This window comes from Arachis stenosperma, chromosome 9 (genome assembly GCF_014773155.1).
Source record: "Arachis stenosperma cultivar V10309 chromosome 9, arast.V10309.gnm1.PFL2, whole genome shotgun sequence".
Taxonomy (NCBI): Eukaryota; Viridiplantae; Streptophyta; class Magnoliopsida; order Fabales; family Fabaceae; genus Arachis; species Arachis stenosperma.
In genome coordinates this window covers 83,461,796-83,484,283 of record NC_080385.1, presented here as the reverse complement: position 1 = coordinate 83,484,283, position 22,488 = coordinate 83,461,796, and the positions used below count along the sequence as shown (strand labels likewise).

Here is a 22,488-nt window from a genome sequence, read left to right as displayed (position 1 = left end):
ACTGTGACTTGCTTCAAACTCGCGATTGTGGGGCGTTAGTGACAGACGCAAAAGAATCACTGGATTCTATTCCGACATGATCGAGAACCGACAGCTGGATAGTTGTGCCGTGACGGGGTGCGTTGAACATTTCCACTGAGAGGATGGGAGGTAGCCACTGACAACGGTGAAACCCTTGCATAAGCTTGCCATGGAAAGGAGTAAGAAGGATTGGATGAAGACAGTAGGAACGCAGAGAGACGGAAGGGACAAAGCATCTCCATTCGCTTATCTGAAGTTCTCACCAATGAATTGCATAAGTATCTCTATCTTTATCTTTATCTTTTATTCATATTTCATCTATAACCATCTGAGTCTGCCTGACTAAGATTTACAAGGTGACCATAGCTTGCTTCATACTAACAATCTCTGTGGGATCGACCCTTACTCGCGTAAGGTTTATTACTTGGACGACCCAGTACACTTGCTGGTTAGTTGTGCAAAGTTGTGATAAAGAGTTGAGATTGCAATTGTGCGTACCATGTTGATGGCGCAATTGATGATCACAATTTTGTGCACCAAGTTTTTGGCGCCGTTGCCGGGGATTGTTGAGTTTGGACAACTGACGGTTCATCTTGTTGCTTAGATTAGGTATTTTTCGGAATTCTTAAGAGTGAATTCTAGTGTTTCAAGATGATGATCTTACCATCACCAAGGCTGATTGATTATCATCAATTTAGCTCTTGAATGCAATGTCCTGCTGAGGCTTGGCTATCAATGTCTAAATCCTTTAGACTAAAAGCTTTAGACTAACATTGCATGATTCCTGGAATTCTTATTAAGAATTTTGATACCTTTATTTTCTTTTTCCACTTAATTTTCGAAAAAAATCCAAAAAAAAAATTACAGAATCATAAAAACCAAAAATATTTTATGTTTCTTGTTTGAGTCTAGTGTCTTATTTTAAGTTTGGTGTCTTGCATGCATTGTTTATTTGATCTTGGTTCTATTTTCAAGTCAATAATACAGAGAACTGAAGATTCAGTACATGCAACAGAGGAATTATACAGAAAAAGCTGGGCGTTCAAAACGCCCAGTGAAGAAGGCAGACTGGCGTTTAAACGCCAGCCAGGGTACCTGGTTGGGCGTTTAACGCCCAAAAAGGTAGTGCATTGGGCGTTAAACGCCAGAATGTGCACCATTCTGGGCGTTTAACGCCAGGATGGCACAAGAGGGAGGATTTTTTTTTCAAATCAATTTTTTTCCAAGTTTTCAAAATTTTTCAAAATCAAATCTTTTTCAAATCATATCTTTTTAATCATATGTTTTCAAAATCAATTTCTTTCCCTTTTCAAAGATACTTGCTAACAATTAATGATTTGATTCAACATTTCAAGTATGTTACCTTTTCTGTTGAGGAAGGTTTAATGTTTGAATCATATCTTTTCTTGTTAGGCAAGTAACTAATTTTTAAAATCAAATCTTTTTAAATTATTTTTCAAATCATATCTTTTCAATCATATCTTTTTAATCACATCTTTTTCAAAAAAAAAAAGTTTTCAATCATATCTTCTTCAAAATCTTTTTCAAAATGTTTTTAAAATCTTTTAATTAATTTTCGAAAAACCTCTTCCCCTCTTCTCACATCCTTCTATTTATGGAGTACCATTCCTCCTCAATGCACAATTCGAACTCTATCTCACTAAGTTCGAATTCTTCTACCTCTTCCTTCTATTTTTCTGTTCCTCTGACACCTCAAGGAATCTCTATACTGTGACATAGAGGATTCCACATTTTCTTGTTCTCTTCTCTTTCATATGAGCAGGAACAAAGACAAAGGCATTCTTGTTGAAGCTGACCCTGAACCTGAAAGGACTTTGAAGCGAAAGCTAAGAGAAGCTAAGGCACAACTTTCTGTAGAGGATCTAACAGAAATCTTCAAAGAAGAAGAACCCATGGCAGCCGAAAACAACAACAATGCCAACAATGCAAGGAAGGTGCTGGGTGACTTTACTGCACCTACTCCCGACTTCTATGGGAGAAGCATCTCTATCCCTGCCATTGGAGCAAACAACTTTGAGCTTAAGCCTCAATTAGTTTCTCTAATGCAACAGAATTGCAAGTTCCATGGACTTCCATTGGAAGATCCTCATCAGTTCTTAGCTGAATTCTTGCAAATCTGTGACACTGTCAAGACTAATGGGGTTAACCCTGAGGTCTACAGACTTATGCTATTCCCTTTTGCTGTAAGAGACAGAGCTAGGATATGGTTGGACACACAACCTAAAGAAAGCCTGAACTCTTGGAAAAAGCTAGTCAATGCCTTCTTGGCAAAGTTCTTTCCACCTCAAAAATTGAGTAAGCTTAGAGTGGAAGTCCAAACCTTCAGACAGAAGGAAGGAGAATCCCTCTATGAAGCTTGGGAAAGATACAAACAATTGATCAGAAAATGTCCTTCTGACATGCTTTCTGAATGGAGCATCATAGGTATTTTCTATAATGGTCTATCTGAACTGTCCAAGATGTCTTTGGATAGCTCTGCTGGAGGATCTCTTCATCTGAAGAAGACGCCTACAGAAGCTCAAGAGCTAATTGAAATGGTTGTAAATAACCAATTCATGTACACTTCTGAAAGGAATCCTGTGAACAATGGGACAAATCAGAAGAAAGGAGTTCTTGAGATTGATACTCTGAATGCCATACTGGCTCAGAACAAAATATTGACTCAACAAGTCAATTTGATTTCTCAAAGTCTGTCTGGAATGCAAAATGCACCAAGCAGTACTAAGGATGCTTCATCTGAAGAAGAAGCTTATGATCCTGAGAACCCTTCAATGGAAGAGGTGAATTACATGGGAGAACCCTATGGAAACACCTATAATTCTTCATGGAGAAATCATCCAAATTTCTCATGGAAGGATCAAGAGAGACCTCAACAAGGTTTCAATAACAATAATGGTGGAAGGAGCAGGTTTAGCAATGGCAAGCCTTTTCCATAATCTTCTCAGCAACAGACAGAAAGTTCTAAGCAGAGCCACTCTGACTTAGCAACCATGGTCTCTGATCTAATCAAAACCACTCAAAGTTTCATGACTGAAACAAGGTCCTCCATTAGAAACTTGGAGGCACAAGTGGGACAGCTGAGCAAGAAAATTACTGAACACCCTCCTAGTACTCTTCCAAGCAATACAGAAGAAAATCCAAAAGGAGAGTGCAAGGCCATCAACATGGCCGAATTTGGAGAGGAGGAAGAGGCAGTGAACGCCACTGAGGAAGACCTCAATGGACGTCCACTGGCCTGCACTGAGTTCCCCAATGAGGAACCATGGGAATCTGAGGCTCAAAATGAGACCATAGAGATTTCATTGGACTTACTTCTGCCTTTCATGAGCTCTGATGAGTATTCTTCCTCTGAAGAGGATGAGTATGTCACTGAAGAGCAAGTTGCTAAATACCTTGGAGCAATCATGAAGCTAAATGACAAGTTATTTGGAAATGAGACTTGGGAGAACAAACCTCCTTTGCTCACCAAAGAACTGGATGACTTGTCTAGGCAGAAATTACCTCAAAAGAGACAAGATCCTGGGAAGTTTTTAATACCTTGTACCATAGGCACCATGACCTTCAAGAAGGCTCTGTGTGACTTAGGGTCAAGTGTAAACCTCATGCCTCTCTCTGTAATGGAGAAGCTAGGGATCTTTGAGGTACAAGCTGCAAGAATCTCACTAGAGATGGCAGACAATTCAAAGAATAAGCTTGTGGACTTGTAGAGGATGTTCTGGTAAAGGTTGAAGACCATTACATCCCTGCTGATTTCATAGTCCTAGAGACTGGGAAGTGCATGGATGAATCCATCATCCTTGGCAGACCCTTCCTAGCCACAGCTAAGGCTGTGATTGATGTTGATACAGGTGAATTGATCATTCAAGTGAATAAAGAACCCTTTGTGTTTAAGGCTCAAGGATATCCCTCTGTCACCATGGAGAGGAATCATGAAGAGCTTCTCTCAAAGCAGAGTCAAACAGAGCCCCCACAGTCAAACTCTAAGTTTGGTGTTGGGAGGCCACAACCAAACTCTAAGTTTGGTGTTGAACCCCCACATTTAAACTCTAAGTTTGGTGTTGGGAGGTTCCAACATTGCTCTGAGTATCTGTGAGGCTCCATGAGAGCCCTCTGTCAAGCTACTGACATTAAAGAAGCGCTTGTTGGGAGGCAACCCAATGTTATATTTTATCTATTTTTCTTTGTTATTTTATGTTTTCTGTAGGTTGATGATCATGAGAAGTCACAAAATCAATTGAAAAAGCAAAAACAAAATGAAAAACAGGAAGAAAAACAGCACACCCTGGAGGAAGAACCTACTGGCGTTTAAACGCCAGTAAGGCTAGCAGATGGGCGTTTAACGCCCAGTCTGGCACCATTCTGGGCGTTTAACGCCAGAAAGGGGCACCAGACTGGCGTTAAACGCCAGAAAAGGGCAAGCACTTGGCGTTAAACGCCAGAAATGGGCACCAGCCCGGCGTTTAACGCCAGAATTGGCTCAAAACGTATTTTTGCATGCCATTTGGTGCAGGGATGACTTTTCCTTGACACCTCAGGATCTGTGGACCCCACAGGATCCCCACCAACCCCACCACCCTCATTCTTCTTCACCCATTCACCAATCACCTCAATACCTCTTCCCCAAAAACCCTTCACCTATCAAATCCCATCTTTCTCTTCACCACTCACATCCATCCTTCATAAAACCCCACCTACCTCACCATTCAAATTCAAACCACTTTCCCTCCCAAACCCACCCATAATGGCCGAACCCTACCCCTCCCCTCACCCCTATATCAACCCATCTTCACTCCTTCATTTTCACACACCCTAAACACTACTTCTTCCCCCTTTGGCCAAACCACATGGCCTCCTCCATCTCCTCCATTTTCTTCTTCTTCTACTCTATTCTTTCTTCTTTTGCTCGAGGACGAGCAAACCTTTTAAGTTTGGTGTGGTAAAAGCATTGCTTTTTGTTTTTCCATAACCATTTATGGCATCCAAGGCCGGAGAAACCTCTAAAAAGAGGAAAGGGAAGGCAAAAGCTTCCACCTCCGAGTCATGGGAGATGGAGAGATTCATCTCAAGGGTGCATCAAGACCACTTCTATGAAGTTGTGGCCTTGAAGAAGGTGATCCCCGAGGTCCCTTTCAAACTCAAAAAGAGTGAATATCCGGAGATCCGACATGAGATTCGAAGAAGAGGTTGGGAAGTTCTCACCAACCCCATTCAACAAGTCGGAATCTTAATGGTTCAAGAGTTCTATGCCAATGCATGGATCACCAAGAACCATGATCAAAGTGTGAACCCGGACCCAAAGAATTGGCTTACAATGGTTCGGGGGAAATACTTAGATTTTAGTCCGGAAAATGTGAGGTTGGCATTCAACTTGCCCATGATGCAAGGAGATGAACATCCTTACACAAGAAGGGTCAACCTTGATCAAAGGTTGGACCAAGTCCTCACTGACATTTGTGAAGAGGGCGCCCAATGGAAGAGAGATTCAAGAGGGAAGCCGGTTCAATTAAGAAGGCACAACCTCAAACCCGTGGCTAGGGGATGGTTGGAGTTTATCCAACGCTCAATCATTCCCACTAGCAACCAGTCTGAAGTTACTCTAGACCGGGCCATCATGATTCATAGCATCATGATTGGAGAAGAAGTAGAAGTTCATGAGGTTATAGCCCAAGAACTCTATAAGGTGGCGGACAAATCCTCTACCTTAGCAAGGTTAGCCTTTTCTCATCTCATTTGTCACCTCTGTTATTCAGTAGGAGTTGACATAGAAGGAGACATCCTCATTGATGAGGACAAGCCCATCACTAAGAAAAGGATGGAGCAAACAAGAGACCCCACTCATCATGAAATCCCTGAAATGCCTCAAGGGATGCACTTTCCTCCACAAAACTATTGGGAGCAACTAAATACCTCCCTAGGAGAATTGAGTTCCAATATGGGACAACTAAGGGTGGAGCACCAAGAACATTCCATCCTCCTCCATGAAATTAGAGAAGATCAAAGAATCATGAGAGAGGAGCAACAAAGGCAAGGAAGAGACATTGAGGAGCTCAAGCACTCCATAAGACCTTCAAGAGGAAGAACAAGCCGCCATCACTAAGGTGGACCCGTTCTTTAATCTCCTTGTTCTTTATTTTCTTGTTTTTCGAATTTTCATGCTTATGTTTATCCATGTTTGTGTCTTATGATCATTAGTATCTTAGTATCTATGCCTTAAAGTTATGAATGTCCTATGAATCCATCACCTTTCTTAAAATGAAAAAAGTTCTTAATTGAAAAAGAGAAGAATTGCATGAATTTCAGATTTTATAACAGATTAATTATATTGATGTGGTGGCAATACTTTTGTTTTCTGAATGTATGCTTGAACAGTGCATATGTCTTTTGAATTTGTTATTCATGAATGTTAAAATTGTTGGCTCTTGAAAGAATGATGAAAAAGGAGACATGTTACTGAGGATCTAAAAAATCATAAAAATGATTCTTGAAGCAAGAAAAAGCAGTGAATACAAAAAAAAAAAAGAGAACGAAAAAAAAAGAGAAGGAGAAAGAGAAAAAAAAGAAAGAAATAAAGTTGTGATCCAAGGCAAAAAGAGTGTGCTTAAAAACCCTGGACACCTCTAATTGGGGACTCTAGCAAAGCTGAGTCACAATCTAAAAAGGTTCACCCAATTATGTGTCTGTGGCATGTATGTATCCGGTGGTAATACTGGAAGACAGAGTGCTTTGGGCCACGGCCAAGACTCATAAAGTAGCTGTGTTCAAGAATCATCATACTTAACTAGGAGAATCAATAACACTATCCGGATTCTGAGTTCCTAAAGTAGCCAATCATTCTGAATTTCAAAGGATAAAGTGAGATGCCAAAACTGTTCAGAGGCAAAAAGCTAAAAGCCCCGCTCATCTAATTAATACTGATCTTCATAGATGTTTTTGGAGTTCATTGCATATTCTCTTCTTTTTATCTTATTTGATTTTCAGTTGCTTGGGGACAAGTAACAATTTAAGTTTGGTGTTGTGATGAGCGGATAATTTGTACGCTTTTTGGCATTGTTTTTAGTATGTTTCTAGTAGGATTTAGTTAGTTTTTAGTATATTTTTATTAGTTTTTAGTTAAAATTCACTTTTCTAGACTTTACTATGAGTTTGTGTGTTTTTCTGTGATTTCAGGTATTTTCTGGCTGAAATTGAGGGACCTGAGCAAAAATCTGATTCAGAGACTGAAAAGGACTGCAGATGCTGTTGGATTCTGATCTCCCTGCACTCGAAGTAAATTTTCTAGAGCTACAGAAGCCCAAAAGGCGCGCTCTCAACGGCGCTGGAAAGTAGACATCCTGGGCTTTCCAGCAATATATGATAGTCCATACTTTGCCCAAGATTTGATGTCCCAAACCGGCGTTCAAAGTCACCTTCAGAATTCCCAGCGTTAAACGCCGGAACTGGCACCAAAGTGGGAGTTAAACGCCCAAACTGGCATAAAAGCTGGCGTTTAACTCCACGAAAAGTCTCTACACGAAAATGCTTCAATGCTCAGCCCAAGCACACACCAAGTGGGCCCGGAAGTGGATTTTTATGTCATTTACTCATCTTTGTAATTCTTAAGCTACTAGTTCCCTATAAATAGGACCTTTTGCTATTGTATTTTTCATCTTTTGATCACTTTAGATCTCTAGATCATCTTTGGACATCTAGTTCTTAGATCATTGGGAGGCTGGCCTCACGGCCATGCCTAGACCTTGTTCTTATGTATTTTCAACGGTGGAGTTTCTACACACCATAGATTAAGGTGTGGAGCTCTGCTGTACCTCGAGTATTAATGCAATTACTATTGTTCTTCTATTCAATTCCGCTTGTTCTTGTTCCAAGATATCACTTGTTCTTCAACTTGATGAATGTGATGATCTGTGACACTCATCATCATTCTCACCTATGAACGTGTGACTGACAACCACCTCCGTTCTACCTTAGATTGGGTGAATATCTCTTGGATTCCTGATACACGATGCATGGTTGATCGCCTGACAACCGAGCGCTCGCCTGACAACCGAGCCAGCCATTCCGTGAGATCAGAGTCTTCGTGGTATAGGCTAGAACTGATGGCGGCATTCAAGAATCACTGGATTCTATTTCGACATGATCGAGAACCGATAGCTGGATAGCCGTGCCGTGACAGGGTGCGTTGAACATTTCCACTGAGAGGATGGGAGGTAGCCACTGACAACGGTGAAACCCTTGCATAAGCTTGCCATGGAAAGGAGTAAGAAGGATTGGATGAAGACAGTAGGAACGCAGAGAGACGGAAGGGACAAAGCATCTCCATTCGCTTAGCTGATGTTCTCACCAATGAATTGCATAAGTATCTCTATCTTTATCTTTATCATTTATTCATATTTCATCTATAACCATCTGAGTCTGCCTGACTAAGACTTACAAGGTGACCATAGCTTGCTTCATACCAACAATCTCTGTGGGATCGACCCTTACTCGCGTAAGGTTTATTACTTGGACGACCCAGTACACTTGCTGGTTAGTTGTGCGAAGTTGTGATAAAGAGTTGAGATTGCAATTGTGCGTACCATGTTGATGGCGCCATTGATGATCACAATTTCGTGCACCAATGATTGAAGAGGATATAAGCTGGATTTAATCCAAAGAGACAATATCTCCTGATCTCAATGAATTCCCTCATTCTTATCTATCCTATTCTTTTATAGCTTTCATTTACATTCTGCAAATTCCCACTCCCTTTTACATTCTTGCTATTTCTATCTCTGCACTTTATTACTCTTCTTTATTCTTTTGCCATTTATGTTTCCTCCATTTATGATTCTGCACTTACAACTTATTTTGTTTAAGCTTGACTAATTCACCAATTAATTAAAATTGTTCAAATCTACCAATCTCTGAGGATACGATCCCAGTCTATTGTGGGTTATTACTTGACGATAATTTTGGTGCGCTTGCCAAAGAGCGGAATCATCAATTTTATTGGGAGGGGAGTCAATCCGAACTCATCAGTTGACTCTTGAAAGAATAATAAAAAAAGAAAAATATTATTGATAATCTGAAAAATCATAAATTTGATTCTTGAAGAAAGAAAAAGCAGTGAAAAACACAAAGCTTGCAAAAAAAATGTTCTATGGCGAAAAAAAAATAAAAAATAAAAAGAAAGAAAAAGAAAAAGCAAGCAGGAAAACCAATAGCCCTTTAAACCAAAAGGCAAGGGTAAAAAGGATCCAAGGCTTTGAGCATTAATGGATAGAAGGGCCCAAAGGAATAAAAGCCTGGCCTAAGCGGCTAAATCAAGCTGTCCCTAACCATGTGCTTGTGTCATGAAGGTCCTAGTGAAAAGCTTGAGACTGAGTGGTTAAAGTCGTGATCCAAAGCAAAAAGAGTATGCTTAAGAACTCTGGGCACCTCTAACTAGGGACTCTAGCAAAGCTGAGTCACAATCTGAAAAGGTTCACCCAGTTATGTGTCTGTGGCATTTATGTATCCGGTGGTAATATTGGAAAACAATATGCTTAGGGTCACGACCAAGACTCATAAAGTAGCTGTGTTCAAGAATCAACATACTAAACTAGGAGAATCAATAACACTATCTTAATTCTGAGTTCCTATGGATGCCAATCATTCTGAACTTCAAATGATAAAGTGAGATGCCAAAACTGTTCAGAAGCAAAAAGCTACTAGTCCCGCTCATCTAATTGGAACTAAGCTTCACTGATATTTTAAAATTTATTGTATATTCTCTTCTTTTTATCCTATTTTGTTTTTGGTTGCTTGGGGACAAGCAACAATTTAAGTTTGGTGTTGTGATGAGCGGATATGTTTTAGTTACTTTTTATTATATTTTTATTAGTTTTTATGCAAAAATCACATTTCTAGACTTTACTATGAGTTTGTGTGCTTTTATGTAATTTCAGGTATTTTCTGGCTTAAATTGAGGGACCTGAGCAAAAATTTGATTCAGAGGCTGAGAAAGGATTACAGATGCTGTTGGATTTTGACCCTCCTGCACTCGAAGTGGATTCTCTCGAGCTACGGATGCCTAATTGGAGCGCTCTTAATTGTGTTGGAAAGTAGACATCTTGAGCTTTCCAATAATGTTTAATAGTCCATACTTTGCCTGAGATTTGATGGCCCAAACTGACGTTCAAACGCCCACTAGAGACCCTTTTCTGGCGTAAAACGCCAGAACTGGCACCAGAGCTGGCGTTAAATGCCGAAACTGGCATCCAAGCTGGCGTTTAACTCCAGAAAAGGCCTATGCATGTGTAAAGCTCAATGCTCAGCCCAGGCACACACCAAGTGAACCCCGGAAGTGGATTTGTGCACTATCTGCACTTAGTTACTTATTTTCTGTAATCCCTAGTAACTAGTTTAGTATAAATAGCACTTTTTACTATTGTATTTCATATTTTGAACATATTTTGATCTTTGGATCATCTTTTGATCTTTTGATCACTTTTAAGCGATTTTCATATTTGGGGGAGGCTGGCCATTCGGCCATGCCTACACCTTTTTCTCTTATGTATTTTCCAACGGTGGAGTTTGTACACCTCATGGATTAAGGTACGGTGCTCTGCTATTCCTCATGAATTAATGAAAATACTATTGTTTCTATTTTAATTCACACTTACTTCTTCTCCAAGATATACTCTCGTACTTAATTCAGTTTAGTCAGAATGAAGGAGTGACCCGTGACAATCACCTACTATCCACAAGCGGTCTACATGATGTTCAACGTAGTCATTGGATGACAGCTGGAGTATAATCTCTTGGGTCTCTGATCCACGGATCGAGTCCGTGAGATTAGAACCTTCGTGGTAGAGGCTAGAACCAATTGGCAGCATTCCTGAGATCTGAAAAGTCTAAACCTTATCTGTGGTATTCAGAGTAGGATCTGGGAGGGGATGACTGGGATGAGTTTCAAAATCACGAATGTTGGGCGCATTGACAGTGTGCAAAAGGATAGAGAGATCCTATTCTGACACAAGTGAGAACCGACAGATGATTAGCCGTGCGGTAGCAATACCTGGTATTCTTCATCCGAGACAAGAAATTCGATAGTTGATTAGCCGTGCAGAAACCGTACTTGGACCATTTTCACTGAGAGGATCATACATCATGCCATGGAAGGAAGCATGCATGATTGGATGAAGACAATAAGAACACAGAGGTTCAGAGGCAACAAAGCATCTCCAAACGCTTATCTGAAATTCCTACCAATGAATTACATAAGTATCTTTATTTTATTTTATGTTTTATCTATCTTTTAACTATGAAAACCTCATAACCATTTGAATCTGCCTGACTAAGAGTTACAAGATGACCATAGCTTGCTTCAAGCCGGCAATCTTCGTGTGATCAACCCTTACTCACGTAAGGTATTACTTGGACGACCCAGTGTACTTGCTGGTTAGTTGTGCGGAGTTGTGAAAAGTGTGATCACAATTTCCTGCACCAGTGTCCTTTTTATGTTCTTAAGTACTTTGAGTCTTTAAATTTTGTTCTTATGTGTTCTTGATAGTCTTCAAAGTGTTCTTGAGTCTTTTTTGTGTTTTAATCTTAAAATTTTTAAGTTTGGTGTCCCTTTGTATTTGCCTCCAAAAATTTTTGAAAATAAGGTGTACTAGAACTAAAAATTCAGAATAATATCTTTTCCAACTAACTCTTAGCTAATTTTTGAAAATCATAAATAAAAATTCAGATTTTAATTTCAAAATTTTATCTTATCATATCTTAGTTGTCAAGTTTTAAAAAATCAAATCTTTTCAAAATCATATCTTTTTTAAAATTTTATCTTATCTCATTTCAAAATTCAAATTTCAACTTTCAAAATTTCAAAATTTAAATTTTCAAATTTCAAAATTCAAATTCCAAATTTCAAATTCAACATTCAAAATTTGAAATTCAAATTTTCAAAATTCAATTTTCAAAATTAAATCTTTTCAAAATTCAAATCTTTTTCAAAATTTAGAAATTCAATTATCAAAATTTAAAATTCAAATTTCAAATTTCAAAATTCAATTTTCAATTTCAAAATTCAAAATTTTAATTTTAATTTTCAGAATTCAAATCTTAAATTTAAATCACTTTTTGATTAATTGCTTATCTTCTCTCTCTTCTTTTTCAAAACTACCTAACTAACTCTTCTCTCTAAATTTCGAAAATTCTTTTTTTCTTCTCTCTCTTCCTTTTTTTTCGAGTTAAATTCCTTTTAATTAATTATTTTTAATTTCAGTTTAACTAAATTAAGAAAATAAAAACAAAAAATATTTTAATTATTGTTTATCTTCTCTACTTCTATCTCTTCTTCTAGTCCTTCTATCTTCTTCCTTCTTCATCTTCTACCTTTCTTAATTATGAACCCAAGTGGGAATGAAAAGTTCAGGAGAACTCTGGGATCTTATACAAATCCCTCTGCTGACTTCTATGGAAAAAGTATTAGTATACCTCACATCAGATCTAATATTCTGGTGCAGTAAAACTGCCAGTATTCTGGACTTCCTCAGGAAGAACCTACAAAATTCCTGGAAGATTTCTTAAAGATTGCTGAGACAGTACACAATGAAGGAGTAGACTAAGATGTCTATAGACTATTGCTTTTTCCTTTCGCTGTAAAGGACCAAGCAAAAAGGTGGTTGGATAACCAGCCTAAAGCTAGTTTAAAAACTTGGAAACAGTTAGTGGATAAGTTTTTAAACCAATACTTCCCCCCAAGACAGATGACCCAGTTGAGATTGGACATCCAAGGCTTTAAACAAGGAGATAGTGTATCTCCTTATGATGCCTAGGAGAGGTATAGGAGGATGTTAAGAAAATGTCCCATTAAAATATTTTCAGAATGGGTACAGTTAGACATCTTCTACTATGGGCATTCAAACATGGCTAGAATGTCCTTGGACCACTCTGTTGGTGGTTCCATACACATGAGAAAGACCATTCAAGAAGCCCAAGAGCTTATTAAAATAGTTGCCATTAATCAGCATCTGTACTCATCTGTTGAGGCTCCTATAAAAGGAAAGGTTAAGGCAGAAGCTGCTGAACCTAACCCTCTAGAGCAAGATAGCACATTGACTCAACAACTGCACGCCCTTGCCCAGCAAATACTGGGATTACAAGGCTTTATGAGAAACTTAGGCTTATAACAAGAATATAAAGGCCCAGTTGAGTCAACCAAGGCAGCAATTATCCAAGCAGATAATAGATGAATGCTACGCTATTCAACTGAGGAGTGGGAAAATCTCAAGCACCCAACTTCAGCTCAACAAAAACGAAAAGCCCATAGAGGATAACCAATTCTCTGAACAAGATGACTTTGGGCATTTAAACGCCCAAAGAGGTATCCCTCTTGGTGTTGAACGCCAGGAAAGGGTAAAGACTGGGCGTTCAAATGCCCAGGGGGTAGTAGCATGGGCGTTGAACACCCAAGCAATGGAGGTCAGCCATTTAGTGATAACAAACCTCCTAAGCAAGCTAGTAACCTCCACTCTAGCATACAAGGAATTCGGCCTCCATCAACCAAAGTTGATGATTATAAGGCTAAGATGCTATTTTCTCAGAAACTTTGTCAAGAGGAAAAGGATAAATAGTTTGCCCGCTTTGCGGAGTATCTCAAAATATTAGAGATAAAGATTCTATTTGCAGAAGCTCTTAAACAGATACCTTCTTATGCAAAGTTCTTGAAGGACATTCTAAGTCATAAGAAGAATTGGAGAGAGACACAAACAGTCGTCCTCACTCTAGGTGATGCTTGTTCAAGGACAGCTCCAGGTGACCTTGGAGCAAGCATCAACCTAATACTTGCTTCACTAATAAAGAAGCTTAGTTTGACTGATGAAGTCAAACCAACCCACATGTGCCTTTAACTTGCTGATGGTTCTATTAGGAAACCATAAAGAGTAGTTGAAGACATGCTTTTCAGGGTTAGACCCTTTGCCTTTCCCACCTACTTTGTGGTATTGGACATGGAGGGGCACAAGAGTGCATCCCTTATCATAGGAAGACCCTTCCTAGCTACAGGACGTACCCTCATTGATGTTGAAAAAGGGGAAGTAACCCTGAGAGTCAATGAGGAAAAGTTGGTACTGAATGCTGTCAAGGCTATACAGCATCCAGACATTCCTGAGGAATGCATGAGCATTGACCTCATTGATTCCCTGGTGAAAGAGGTCAACATAGCCGAAAGCTTTAAGGAAGGGCTAGATGATATCCTTGATGATACTCGACCTGATTCAGAAGAACCTCTGGAAACCTCTGAGGAAAAGGAGAAGCCTCCTAAGCTTGAGCTTAAGCCATTACCCTCCTCTCTCAAATATGCATTTCTATGAGAAGGAGATACCTGTCCTGTGATCATAATCTTTACACGAGAGCCATAGGAAGAAGAAGCACTAATCCAAGTGATTAAAACATATAGGACCGCCCTTGGGTGGACTAGAAGTGACCTTAAGGGCATTATTCCAGCCCGATGCATGCATAAAATCCTTCTAGAGGATACAACCACAGAGGCGATTGAATCCAGTTATGAAGGAAGTAGTGCAGAAGGAAGTCACTAAGCTCTATGAGGCTGGGATTATTTATCCCATTTCTGACAGCCCATGGGTGAGCCTTGTCCAGGGTGTTCCTAAGAAGGAAGGAATGACAGTGGTTCACAATGAAAAGAATGACCTGATCCCAAAAAGGACAGTCATAAGGTGGCGTATGTGCATTGATTACAAAAGACTCAATGATGCCACCAGGAAAGATTACTTTCCTTTACACTTCATTGACCAAATGCTAGAAAGACTAGCAGGTCATGCTTTTTATTGTTTCCTGGATGGATATTCTGGGTACAATCAAATAGAAGTAGATCCACAGGATCAAGAGAAGACAGCATTCATATGTCCATCCTGGGTGTTCGCCTATAGACGAATGCCATTCGGCCTATGAAATGCGCCTGCCACCTTTCATAGATGCATGCCATTCATCTTCTCTGATATGGTAGAGAAATTTCTTGAAGTATTCATGGATGACTTCTCTATCTATGGAGACTCATTTGACTCCTATTTTGATCATCTGACCCAAGTCCTGAAAAGATGCCAAGAAATAAACCTAGTTCTAAGCTGGGAGAAGTGCCACTTCATGGTAATTGAAGGCATTGTTCTTGGGCATCAGATCTCAAATAAGGAGATAGAAGTGGATCAAGCTAAGGTGAAAGTGATTGAACGCTTGCCTCTACCTACTAGTGTTAAGGCAATCAGAAGCTTCACAGGACATGTAGGATTTTACAGGCGGTTCATAAAAGATTTTTCAAAAATCGCCAAACACCTGTGTAATCTCTTGACCACTGATGTTCCATTTGTCTTTAACTAAGAATGCCTGCATCCCTTTGAAACTCTGAAGGCCAAGCTTGTCACTGCTCCTATCATCTCTACACCCAACTGGGACTTGCCATTTGAGCTAATGTGTGATGCAAGTATTCATGCAATTGGTGCAGTCCTAGGTCAGAGACATGACAAGCTTCTACATGTCATTTATTATGCTAGTCGCGTATTAAATAATGCGCAGAAAAACTACACTACTACAGAAAAGGAGCTACTTACAGTGGTTTATGCCATTGACAAGTTCAGATCCAACCTAGTAGGATCTAAGGTCATTATTTATACTGACTATGCTGTTGTAAAGTATATACTCACTAAGCAGGATTCTAAACCCAAACTTATAAGATGAGTATTACTCCTGCAAGAGTTTAATATAGAAATTAGACACAGAAAAGGGACAAAAAATCAGGTGGCTGATCACTTGTCCTAGATCGAGCTAGTAGCAGGGGCTTCTTCTCCCTCCACTGACATATCCGAATCCTTTCCAGATGAGGAACTCTATGCCATTCGGACAGTACCTTGGTTTGTAGACATTGCAAACTACAAGGTTATACGGTTCATTACCAAGGATTTTACCACGCAGCAAGCCCGAAAACTCATGCATGATGCAAAATACTACCTATGGGATGAGCCATATCTATTTAAGAGATGCTCGGATGGAATAATCTAACGTTGTGTATCTAAAGAAGAGGAACAGAGAATTCTATGGCATTGCCATGGATCTGACTATGGATGACACTTTGGAGGTGAGTAAACAGCCACTAAGGTACTCCAAAGTGGCTTTTACTGGCCTACTCTCTTTAAGGATTCTAGAGAGTTCGTTCGTAACTGTGACAGTTGCCAGAGGGCTGGCAATCTCCCCCATGGTCATAGCATGCCTTAGCATGGAATTCTAGAGATTGAGTTGTTTAAGGTATGAGGCATAGATTTCATGGGACCCTTCCCGCCTTCATACTCAAATATCTACATCCTTGTGGCAGTAGATTATGTGTCTAAATGGGTTGAAGCAATAACAACACCCACTAATGACACTAGAGTAGTAATGAAGTTCCTCCAAAAGAATATTTTCAGCAGATTTGGTGTCTTTAAGACACTAATTAGTGATGGAAGAACTCATTTCTGCAAGAGACAGTTGGATTCTATCTTAAGCCAATACGGAGTTTGCCATAAAGTAGCAAGACCGTATCATCCCCAAACTAATGGACAAGTTGAAGTCTCAAATAGAGAACTAAAGCAAATCCTAGAGAGGACAGTAAGTTCCTCTAGAAAGGATTGGGCTAGAAAGCTTGATGATGCTCTGTGGGCATACAGAACAGCTTTCAAAACCCTCATTGGAACTTCACCATATCAGTTGGTAGATGGGAAGTCCTGTCACTTGCCAGTAGAACTAGAACACAAAGCCTATTGGGCTACTAGATTCCTCAACCTTGATGCTAAAGCAGTAGGGGAAAAATGGCTGCTCCAACTAAATGAGTTGGATAAATTCTGCTTAGAAGCATTTGAAAATGCAAAAATCTATAAGGAAAAGGCAAAAAGGTGGCATGATAGGAAGTTAGCTTCCAGAGTCTTTGAACCAAGATAGAAAGTCCTACTCTTCAATTCATGGCTTAGATTATTCCATGGGAAACTCAAATCTCACTAGAAGGGACCGTATGTGTGATAAACGAAATTTAGCATGCCGATATAGAATTCAATAATGGATATAATCGTGAGTATAGTCTAATCGACATTCAAACTTCGCATCAAACAATCCTACAATCTATAACTGAGAGTACTAGTCTCCCGAGTCGTCCTCCCTTGGAATTGCTAGAGAATGCATATTATTGATTAGGAAGCCTTGTTATGATTCTTTTGGAGTTTAGTGAAAGTAGATGACAAACAATCAATATTAGAAGACTTGGCCTAGGGTTGGCATTAGAAATCCTATCATTATAGTTTCCTTCAATGATGATAACAATTAAGCTTTGCTTCACTTAGTTAACCCCTAGGTATAGAGGAAAGTCAAATGAGAGTAACTAACTTGAGTCACAAGTCCTAGTTTTACTCTAGGAAAATTTAGCTTTAGTGCACTCCAAGTCAATTAGCAATTCCTAATTTCCAATCAACAATTGACATTAACTATTCAACTTTTTCTAATGGTCCAAACCCTACGCCAAGTAAGAAACTTTTACTCCATAACTAGTGTTGGCATTTTATCAAACAATTGATGAGTGATGAGCGGATAATTTATACGCTTTTTGGCATTGTTTTTAGTATGTTTTTAGTAGCTTTAGTTCAGTTTTTATTATATTTTTATTATTTTTTAGTTAAAATTTACTTTTCTGGACTTTACTATGAGTTTGTGTGTTTTTCTGTGATTTCAGGTATTTTCTGGCTGAAATTGAGGGACCTGAGCAAAAATCTGATTCAGAGACTGAAAAGGACTGCAGATGCTGTTGGATTCTGACCTCCCTGCACTCGAAGTGGATTTTCTGGAGCTACAGAAGCCCAATTGGCGCGCTCTCAACGGCGTTGGAAAGTAGACATCCTGGGCTTTCCAGCAATATATGATAGTCCATACTTTGCCCAAGATTTGATGGCCCAAACCGGCGTTCAAAGTCACCTCAAGAAAAACCAGCGTTAAACGCCGGAACTGGCACCTAATTGGGAGTTAAACGCCCAAACTGGCATAAAAGCTGGCGTTTAACTCCAAGAAAAGTCTCTACACGAAATTCCTTCATTGCTCAGCCCAAGCACACACCAAGTGGGCCCGGAAGTGGATTTTTATGTCATTTACTCATTTCTGTACACCCTAGGCTACTAGTTTTCTATATATAGGACCTTTTACTATTGTATTTTCATCTTTTGATCTTTGGAACCTTTTTCTTTAGATCTTTTGATCACTTTGGGAGGCTGGCCATTCGGCCATGCCTAGACCTTATGCTTATGTATTTTCAACGGTGGAGTTTCTACACACCATAGATTAAGGTGTGGAGCTCCGCTGTACCTCGAGTATTAATGCAATTACTATTGTTCTTCCATTCAATTCCGCTTGTTCTTTGTCCAAGATATCACTTGTTCTTCAACATGATGAAGGTGATGATTGACGCCCATCACCATTCTCACCCATGAACAAGGTGACTGACAACCATTCTTGTTCTACAAGCATCTGAGGCTTAGTGAATATCTCTTGGATTCCTGATTGCACGATGCATGGTTGATCGCCTGACAACCGAGTGCTCGCCTGACAAACGAGCCAACCATTCCGTGAGATCAGAGTCTTCGTGGTATAGGCAAGAACTGATGGCGGTATTCAAGAGAATCCGGAAGGTCTAACCTTGTCTGTGGTATTCTGAGTAGGATTCAATGACTGAATGACTGTGACGTGCTTCAAACCTGTAACCTACTGGGCGTTAGTGACAGACGCAAAAGAGTGATTCTATTCCGGTAGGGGAGGGAACCAAACCGGTGATTGGCAGTACTGTGATAGAGTGCGTGCATTAGCTTTCACTGCGCGGATGGGAGGTAGCTGCTGACAACAGTGAAACCCTACACGAGCTTGCCATGGAAAGGAGTAGGAAGGATTGGATGAAGGCAGTAGGAAAGCAGAGAGACGGAAGGGAAGGCATCTTCATACGCTTGTCTGAAGCTCTTACACCAATGATATACATAAGTATCACTATCTTTATCTTTATATTATTTTCGTTCATCATCATATCCATTTGAGTCTGCCTGACTAAGATTTACAAGATGACCATAGCTTGCTTCATACCACCAATCTCCGTGGGATCGACCCTTACTCGCGTAAGGTATTACTTGGACGACCCAGTGCACTTGCTGGTTAGTTGTGCGAAGTTGTAGTGATCACAATTTCGCGCACCAAGTTTTTGGCGCCGTTGCCGGGGATTGTTCTTGTGTATGGACAACTGACGGTTCATCTTGTTGCTTAGATTAGGCATTATTTTTCTTCAGAGTTCTTAAGAGTGAATTCTAGTGTTTCAAGGTGATGTTCTTATCATCACCAAAGCTGATTGATCATCATCAATTTAGCTCTTGAATGCAATGTCTTGCTGAAGCTTAGCTAGCTATGTCTAATTCCTTTAGACTAAAGCTTTAGACTAACATTGCATGATTCCTGGAATTCTCATTAAGAACTTTGATACCTTTATTTTCCTTTTCACTTAATTTTTGAAAAAAGCCAAAAAAATTACAAAATCATAAAATCCAAAAATATTTCTTGTTTGAGTCTAGAGTCTCATCTTAAGTTTGGTGTCAATTGCATGTTTCTGTTCTTCTTGCATTTTTCGAATTTATGCATGAGTCTTAATTAATCTTCAAGTTGTTCTTGATGATTTCCTTGTTTTGATCTTTGCATTCTATTGACTTGAGTGTTTTGTTGTTTCTCATATGCATTCTCATCTTGTTAGTGTCAGTAGTATACAAACTGCTAAGTTTGGTGTCTTGCATGCATAGTTATTTGGTTCTTGTTGCATTTTAATTATTTAAAAATCCAAAAATATTTTTAATTTGTGTCTTTTCAAGTTAATAATACAGAGAATTGAAGATTCAGAACATACTGCAGAGGAATCACACAGAAAAAGCTGAGCATTCGAAAATGCCCAGTGAAGAAGGCAGACTGGCGTTTAAACGCCAGCCAGGGTGCCTGGCTGGGCGTTTAACGCCCAGAAGGGTAGTAGTTTGGGCGTTAAACGCCAGAATGTGCACCATTCTGGGCATTTAACGCCAGGATGGCAAAGGGGGAAGATTTTGTTTTCAAAATCAAGTTTTCAAAGTTTTTCAAAATCAAATCTTTTTCAAATCATATCTTTTCAATCAAATATTTTCAAAATCAATTTCTTTCCTTTTTCAAAGATACTTACTAACAATTAATGATTTGATTGAACATTTTTTGCCTTTTCTATTGAGGAAGGTTTTATGTTTGAATCATATCTTTTCTTGTTAGGCAAGTCATTAATTTTTAAAATCATATCTTTTAAAATTGTTTTCAAATCATATCTTTTTTTAAAATTGTTTTCAAATCATATCTTTTCAATCACATCTTTTTAAAACCAATCATATCTTCTTAACCACATCTTTTTCAAAATAGTTTTCAATCAAATCTTTTTTAATTTTTAATTTCAAAATCTTTTTCAAAAATCACTAGATTTCTTTTCCACTCTTATTTTCGAAAATCAATTAGTGTTTTTCAAAAATGTTTTCAAAATATTTTAATTAATTTTCGAAAATCTTCTTCCCTCCTTCTCACATCCTTCTATTTTATGGAGTACCACTCCTTCTCAATGCACAATTCGAACCTTATCTAAGTAAAGTTCGAATTCTTCTTCTCCTTCTTCTTTCTATTTCTCTTTTCCTCTGACACTTCAGGAATCTCTATACTGTGACATAGAGGATTCCACATTTTCTTGTTCTCTTCTCTTTCATATGAGCAGGAGCAGAGACAAAGGCATTCTTGTTGAAGCTGACCCTGAACCCGAAAGGACCTTGAAGAGAAAGCTAAGAGAAGCCAAAGCACAACTCTCTTTAGAGGACCTGACCGAATTCTTCAAAGAAGAAGAACACATCGCAGCCGAAAACAACAATAATGCAAACAATGCAAGGAAGGTGCTGGGTGACTTTACTGCACCTACTCCTGATTTTTATGGGAGAAGCATCTCTATCCCTGCCATTGGAGCAAACAACTTTGAGCTTAAGCCTCAATTAGTTTCTCTAATGCAACAGAATTGCAAGTTCCATGGACTTCCAATGGAAGATCCTCATCAGTTTTTAGCTGAATTCTTGCAAATCTGTGACACAGTCAAGACTAATGGGGTTGACCCTGAGGTCTATAGACTGATGCTATTCCCTTTTGCTATAAGAGACAGAGCTAGAATATGGTTGGACTCTCAACCTAAAGAAAGCCTGGACTCTTGGGAAAAGCTAGTCAATGCCTTCTTGGCAAAGTTCTTTCCACCCCAAAGATGGAGTAAGCTTAGAGTGGAAGTCCAAACCTTCAGACAGAAGGATGGTGAATCCCTCTATGAAGCTTGGGAAAGATACAAACAATTAATCAGAAAATGTCCTTCTGACATGCTTTCTGAATGGAGCATCATAGGTATTTTCTATGATGGTCTCTCTGAACTGTCCAAGATGTCTTTGGATAGCTCTGCTGGAGGATCTCTTCATCTGAAGAAGACGCCTACAGAGGCTCAAGAGCTAATTGAAATGGTTGCAAATAACCAATTCATGTACACTTCTGAAAGGAATCCTGTGAATAATGGGACTAATCAGAAGAAAGGAGTTCTTGAGATTGACACTCTGAACGCCATTTTGGCTCAGAATAAAATATTGACTCAACAAGTCAATTTGATTTCTCAAAGTCTGTCTGGAATGCAAAATGCACCAAACAGTACTAAGGATGCTTCACCTGAGGAAGAAGCTTATGATCCTGAGAACCCTTCAATGGAAGAGGTGAATTACCTAGGAGAACCCTATGGTAACACCTATAATTCTTCATGGAGAAATCACCCAAATCTCTCATGGAAGAATCAAGAGAGACCTCAACAAGGTTTCAATAATAATGGTGGAAGAAACAGGTTTAGCACTGGCAAACCTTTTCCATCATCTTCTCAGCAACAGACAGAGAATCCTAAGCAGAACCCCTCTGACTTAGCAACCATGGTCTCTGATCTAATTAAAACCACTCAAAGTTTCATGAATGAAACAAGGTCCTCCATTAGGAATTTGGAAGGACAAGTGGGACAGCTGAGCAAGAAAGTTACTGAACTCCCTCCAAGTACTCTCCCAAGCAACACAGAAGAAAATCCAAAAGGAGAGTGCAAAGCCATCAATATGGCCGAATTTGGAGAGGAAGGGGAGGAAGTGAACGCCACTGAGGAAGACCTCAATGGGCGTGCACTAGCCTCCAATGAGTTCCCCAGTGAGGAACCATGGGAATCTGAGGCTCAAAATGAGACCATAGAGATTCCATTGGACTTACTTCTGCCCTTCATGAGCTCTGATGAGTATTCTTCCTCTGAAGAGGATGAGTATGTCACTGAAAAGCAAGTTGCTAAATACCTTGGAGCAATCATGAAGCTAAATGACA

General features: G+C 39.4%; 2 non-coding genes across 2 annotated transcripts; both read right to left on the bottom strand.

The window, feature by feature from the left end:
• Positions 1-2,339: 2,339 nt before the first annotated feature.
• LOC130952612 (small nucleolar RNA R71) lies at positions 2,340-2,447 on the bottom strand. Its single transcript, XR_009074789.1, has one exon. It is a non-coding gene; the product is annotated as a small nucleolar RNA R71 (small nucleolar RNA).
• An 18,921-nt stretch (positions 2,448-21,368) lies between these two features.
• LOC130952802 (small nucleolar RNA R71) lies at positions 21,369-21,476 on the bottom strand. The gene has a single exon (XR_009074977.1). It is a non-coding gene; the product is annotated as a small nucleolar RNA R71 (small nucleolar RNA).
• Positions 21,477-22,488: the final 1,012 nt, after the last annotated feature.